General features: G+C 43.0%; 1 protein-coding gene across 4 annotated transcripts in view; it reads left to right on the top strand.

Annotated features, from left to right (window-relative positions):
• RNF121 (ring finger protein 121) overlaps positions 1-6,420 on the top strand; it is an 84,375-nt gene that overhangs the window by 961 nt on the left and 76,994 nt on the right. For 3 of the 4 annotated variants that reach the window (XR_003791477.1, XR_003791478.1, XR_003791476.1), the window contains exon 2: positions 3,464-3,547. The exons of the other annotated variant lie outside the window; for it this stretch is intronic. The gene's annotated coding sequence lies outside the window, so the exon portion shown is untranslated. The remainder of the gene's footprint in view (positions 1-3,463; positions 3,548-6,420) is intronic. 4 annotated transcript variants of the gene reach the window in all.

Genomic DNA, 6,420 nt, shown 5'->3' with positions numbered 1-6,420 from the left:
CTCTCTCTCTCTCTCTCTCTCTCTCTCTCTCTCTCTCTCTCTCTGTCTGTCTGTCTTTTTCTCTTTCTCTCTCTCTCTCTCTCTCTCCCCCCCCTCCCCTCTCCTCCCACCCGCCTCCCTTCTTCCCTCCTTCTAGACTTAGAAGTTCTTTGAGAGTGAGCTCTTGAGGGTATATGTCCCCTTTACCTACATAACAGGCATTTAACAACTGGTGTATTCAATTACCAGTGGTCCTTGAAGGAAATCACTAGGAGGAAGGAGACATTGAGTTTGAAGGAATGAAGGGACAGCGCTGAGAAGCAGAGAGAGGTGAGAAAGGAAAGGGAAAAGATTCTGAGGCCAGAGGTACATTCATGGCTAGGGGTGCTTGTGGTTTTGCCCATGACAGCATATGGACAGCAGGGAGAAATAGGAGAAAGGGGATTGATTGTTGGGGATGGAACCAGTGGGATCTCTGAGGGATCAGAATCTTAGAGGCCCTGGCTGTGTGTTGGGGGTGAGGATTGGGGATGAGGCCCAGAGAAAGAGAGTAGAAGTCGACTTGAGAAGCAAAAACTGTTGTTTGGTGGTGGGATGACTTGGAGGTTTTGGTTTACCTGTTTGGGAACGTTAAGGTGGAGGGGAGGAGACTGAGAAACTGGCAGGTGGTCAGAGCAGGGAGAGATTTTTAAAGAAGCATTTTAGACCCATATCTTTCAGTCACTAAAGACCAGGGATGTTTGGATGCCACTTGGTTGGTGAGGTGTGGTAGTCGTGGAAATGACTTCCAAGACCCCTTTCAGCTTTAAGTTTCTGTGATTATGGTTGGTTGTAGTTCAATGAGATATATTTGAAAGTGCCTTGAAAAAGTAAGTACTGTATTTAAGTTATTATACATGGTTTGTTAGTCATGGGCTCTCCTTTGGGCGGGGCAGATTTCAGTTACATATATCAGGGTTCATTGAGATAAAGAGCAAAAGTTTTGGCAAAGGAGAAAAGAACTTAAAGTTTTGATGTTAAACATTTTTGATTTTTGCTTCTTAGCTTTTCTTCCCTTATTGTTTTAAGAACTTAAGAGCTTCTAGTATCATAATTATACTTCCGGAGAGTCATGTCTAGAGGTCAACTTTATATGTAACCACTAGCATTTATCCCAGAAACTTCTGTTCCTTGTTTCATTTACTGAGAAATAATATAATCTGTTGTCTGAAAATTCTGTGTGGATGGTTCTATCCTTTTCCTTGTGTGTTTAAAAAAGTAACTCTGAGAAGCAGGAACAGACATCCCTTCAAGCTCAAAAAAAAGGAGGGGTGTTCAGGGGTATGGTCTGGCAGACCTTAGTTTGTGAGTTTCTTTCGATACTTCTATCTCCCCAGCTGTTTCTTAGTAGCCTTAACTAGTGAAAGAGAAGGTGAAATCCATCCTTTAATTTGTAATTATGGGGGTCTACTGTGTTTTATGCACTGGGAATCCAAAGATGAGTAAGACAGGATCTTTACCAATTTATAGTGTAGAGAAGAGACATGCAAATGGCCCACTGCAATACTAGATAATTGCTGTAATGGAAGTGTGTAACAGATTCAGTGGGGCACAAGAGACAAGCACTCAAGTCTGCTGGGGGATTCAGTGAAATCTTTATGATGGAGATGGGTTTGAGCTGAAAAATTAAAGGTTAGGTTTATAAAGAAGCACATGGCATCAGAGTTGCTCTCCTGTAGTACCTTCTGCTTGGTAGAGAGACTATTGTGGAGCTCAGATTATAAAAGAGTAATGGATAGCCTAGCTAAGATGCAGTAGGGTACTCCTTGCCACTTCTTTGGAAAGATTGCATGCTCTGATTTGTTCTCTAGGATATCGGGCCTGTGTTTTCCAATATCAGATGCCGTTAGCATGATAAGTAGTCTGGAATAGCAGCCATCAGTTTATTTATGTTCCTTTTGTCCGTTTCATTATTACTTTCTATAGTATTTAGTTAAGGTAATTAAGGCTTTGCTCACTGCTTCTGTTTTTGAGAGGAAAAGAGCTACCAATAGAAAAGCCTGCTGTTTATTGAGCCCTTACCATAAACCAGCCCCTGTTTAAAGCCTACATTATCTCATTACTAACAGCAGCCCTGTGAATTAGTTGGTGTTTACCGCATTTTATAAATGACACTGAGGCAAGAGAGGTTAAGTAGCATTCCTAGGATTCCACAGTTTGTGAGGGGAAGTGCAAATTCCATCCCAGGTCTGCCTGTGCTATACTGAACTAAGTTTTACACCGCCATACTATACTGAACGCCTCGGTTCCATTTCTCATGCCAGACTCATCTTACCAAAATAAACTATTTCTTAATATACAAAAGTCCCATCTCCGGGCTTCCCTGATGGCGCAGTGGTTGAGAGTCCGCCTGCCGACGCAGGGGACACGGGTTCGTGCCCGGTCCGGGAGGATCCCACATGCCGCGGAGCGGCTGGACCCGTGAGCCGTGGCCGCTGAGCCTGCGCGTCTGGAGCCTCTGCTCCGCAACCGGAGAGGCCACAACAGTGAGAGGCCCGCGTACCGCAAGAAAAAAAAAAAGTCCCATCTCCAAAATGTGAATCAGCCTTTCATTCCTGAGAGATTCAAAGTGGGGGTTAACTAAAGGAATATTGGTTTTTCTATACAGGTCGTTTAATTTACCTATAATTTGATTCTGCTGAACCCCTGGTCACGGGGAGTGATGAGCCCAGTGGCAATTAGGGAGATGAGAGATGGGTCTAGCCAGCTCAGGCTAGGGCTAGGTATTAAACGCTGTGATGACTGGCTAAGTTCTTCAACTTGCTAAACCACAGGGTGCTTGAGAATGTTAGGGAGGATAAAGCATGGGTACCAGCTTGGAGGCCCAGAAGCAGACCTATTCCTGGAGCCAGTGAGTTCCTTCTTGAAGGGGGAACTGGCTAACCATGAGAAGAATTGGAGGCATCATCTTGGCACAGAGAGCTGGTTTGGGACCTAAGGTGATAAAGCACTTCTACATCCAATCAGGGCCAGCCTGCCTGCCTGGCTAGTGCCTGTGAATTCCGGATGTGTCTACTCCCAGTAATTGTTCATCTGCCAAAATGATGTGATATCATGCAGAGTAGTGAGTAGTTTGCAGCTCAAGTTCAAAGCAGGTATCTCACCCTACAGCTAACTTGAGTTATTATTGCCTTTAGTGTGTAATTTGCCTCTTCTGGGCCTTGTTTTATTCTTGTTAAAAGAGGAGATTGGACTAGATTGGTTGTTTTTAAACCTTTAGTCATGAAACCCTTTATTCAAAAAAAAAAATCTCACTTTGAAGCCTTGTGGTCCTTGAAGGGACTCAGAACCCCTTGAGTATCTCAAGCCACACTTTGAAAATCAGGGAGCTTTCTCTTACTGCCAACTGATTGGGTGACCCTACTTTATGTTCCTTCAGCCCCCCTGTACTTCCTCTAACCCAGCTCTACCAAGCATTATTTTAACTGTCTGTCTTCCCCACTAGACTCTTAGCTACATGAGAGCGGAGTCCAAGTCTATCTTGCTCATCGTTGCAGTCCCTTCACTCAGTATGGTGCCTGGCATAAAGGTGATTATTATTTTTGAGTAGTGGTAATAAGCTCCTCTCCTTAGTAGTATGTGCTTTTTTATTGAATGTTTACAGCATCCCTATGAGATTTGAACTATTGGACTAAGTCATGACTAAAGCTCTAACATACTGTGTACCATGTTTCTGATTACCGCCAGGTCTTTGTTTTTGCTGTCCTGTCTGCCTAGAGTACCTTTCCTTTCCCCCGTGTCTTTCCAAATCCCACCTGTACTTTAAGGTTCTAGTCCAAGGCTCTCTTGCTTTGTAGAACTATTCTGATTTACAATGATATCTTCTTTCCTTGTGTTTCATAGTTTTCTCTGTGTTCATTTATCAATTCATCAAACTTTTTGGAAGCACCTTCTGTATGCCAGGTACTGTGCTATGCTTGATCATACCAAGATGGGTAATGTGTGATAACTGCCTTCAAGGAGTTCACAGGCTAGCCTGGGTGGAGAGAGAGTGATAAATAAGTACAAAAATGTGTCACAGGTGCTGTGTCAGTGGAATATGTGTAGTGGGTACATCAAGGAGGAAGTAGCAGTCTGTTATATTTTCTCTTCTCAGGGAGGCTGTAGAAGTTCCCATCCCTTGCTTCTTCAAAGTAGTAATCTTGGACTGTTTTGTTTTTCCTCCTGTGGGTCTCTCCCTGTAGACATTTGATAAATGTTCCTTGTTTCCAGGGATTTTTTTTCTCTAGGAATTCTTGATTAAAGCCAAGATCTTATTGAGGGATTGATGCATGTGTGACTGAAGTTTAATCTTGGACATCTGACCATATATCTTTGGATTTTTCTTTTTTAAAGACGTGTAAAATGAGTAGTAGCATAATGTAGTGGGGAAAAAAACTAGAGTAGTAAACAATAGACCTAGATTCTAGACTAGAAATAGCAGATTTTGTTTTATCGCAGAGACAGCCAAATGATAACAGCTGCTTAGAAGGTTGTGTTGAGAAGGATTCTGAGGCCAGGGCTCAGCAGGAGAGTGCTAAAGGTGAAATGATATAGAGTACTTACTCTGTGCCAGGTCCTGGTGCCAAGTATTTTATATGCATTATCTAATTTCATACCACAACCTTACAAGGTAGGTATTATGATGGTTATGTCCATTCTTCAGATATGGAAACTGAGGCATAGAGAGTTTAAGTAATTTGCCCACTGTCACACAGCTAGGTAAGTGACAGAGGTAGGGTTCAAATCCAGGATGACTCCTACATCTGTGCTTTTAACCACTCTGGGCAGTGTGAGTACTGTATGCTTCCCATACTGTCTTATGTTAGACATTTCTACTATATAAGTGTAGGACTTCATTTACAGAGGTGATTTGACTGGGGTAACGCTATTTGTCAGTCTCTCCCATGAGACTGAGTTCTCCTTGAAAGCCCTATCCATCCTTATATCCCTGGTGCCTGGCATAGAGTATGATTCAATAAATGTTTGAAGATGCCAACTCATGAAAGATTCCATACCTTAATTCTTTTTTTTTTTCTGCGGTTCTTGGGCCTCTCACTGTTGTGGCCTCTCCCATTGTGGAGCACAGGCTCTGGATGCGCAGGCTCAGCAGCCATGGCTCACGGGCCCAGCCGCTCCGTGGCATGTGGGATCTTCCTGGACCGGGGCACAAACCCGTGTCCCCTGCATCGGCAGGCAGACTCTCAACCACTGCACCACCAGGGAAGCCCCATACCTTAATTCTTCATATGTGAAATGATAGGTTTGGACTAGATGACCTTCTAGAGGTTTCCCGCAGCTTTGAAAGTCTTGGATCCCAGGATTTTACTGTGCCTTATGTTTCCTACAATTTCTTTTGGGTACTCGGTGGATACTAGGGAATAACCAAATGAAGGTATAATTATTATTAATAATCTGTGCAAATAATCTTGGGATGAGAGAAGAAAAAAATGGTGATAGGGAAGTTATACACAAAAAGGCCTACATGTAACCTCCAATTCTGTAACCTTTGTCTTTTTGTGCAGTCAGAGTCTCATACTCTGGCAGACACCCTATTTGCAGACAGTCTTTCCTTCCCATTTGGTTTCCCATTATAAACCTCCCATCCCCAGCTCTTTTTTTTTGGCTGTGCCACACAGCATATGGGATCTTAGTTCCCTGGACCAGGGATTGAACCCACGTCCCCTGCATTGGAAGCGTGGAGTCTTAACTACCGGACCGCCAGAGGAGTCCCTCACTCTTACTTTTTGCAGTCATTTGCTTGGTTAACCCATTACTTAATAACTCATCTACTTCCAGAAGGAATTTAAGGTGTCCTCCGGCCAATAAAGGAGGGTAGGAGAGAGGAAGGAAAAATGAAGAGGAATGTTCTAACTTCTTGAGTGCAGGGACTATCTTTTTCATCTCTCTACATTCCTCAGTTCTTGGCGCATAGCAGACATTTGTTGAATAAATGAGAATGTTTGTAGATATGGATTCTACTCAGGTTTAAGGAAGTGTTGACTAAATTGCAAAGGTTAACTGATGTACTCTGTTCCAGCAATAACACAGTAGTGCCTGACAGTACTATTTGCTTATAAACTGCTTATGAAGCATTTTCGTTTTTAATTAGTGCCATATTCCTCCTTACCAGTGAGTCATAGGCACAGTATCTGAGCACCTGCTTTCTGCCCCAACAGCACTCTGTATAGACATCTATCAACACTTACTGTGTTGTTTTGTTTGTCTCCCCCATCGCTCAGTGAACTCCTTGAGGGGACAGAACCATACCATTTTTCATCTCTGTGTTCCCAGCACCTAATCTCTCTCAGTGGCTAGCACAGAGTAGATATTCAGATGCTTATTGAACTTGAATCCTTTTTTTAAAAATAAATTTATTTATTTTTTGGCTGCGTTGGGTCTTTGTTGCTGCACGTGGGCTTT

Source organism: Monodon monoceros, unplaced genomic scaffold, assembly GCF_005190385.1.
Source record: "Monodon monoceros isolate NGI ecotype Baffin Bay Population unplaced genomic scaffold, NGI_Narwhal_1 Super_Scaffold_7, whole genome shotgun sequence".
Classification (NCBI taxonomy): domain Eukaryota; kingdom Metazoa; phylum Chordata; class Mammalia; order Artiodactyla; family Monodontidae; genus Monodon; species Monodon monoceros.
The sequence above is the reverse complement of the archived record's forward strand: the minus strand, read 5'-3'. Positions and strand labels throughout refer to the sequence as shown.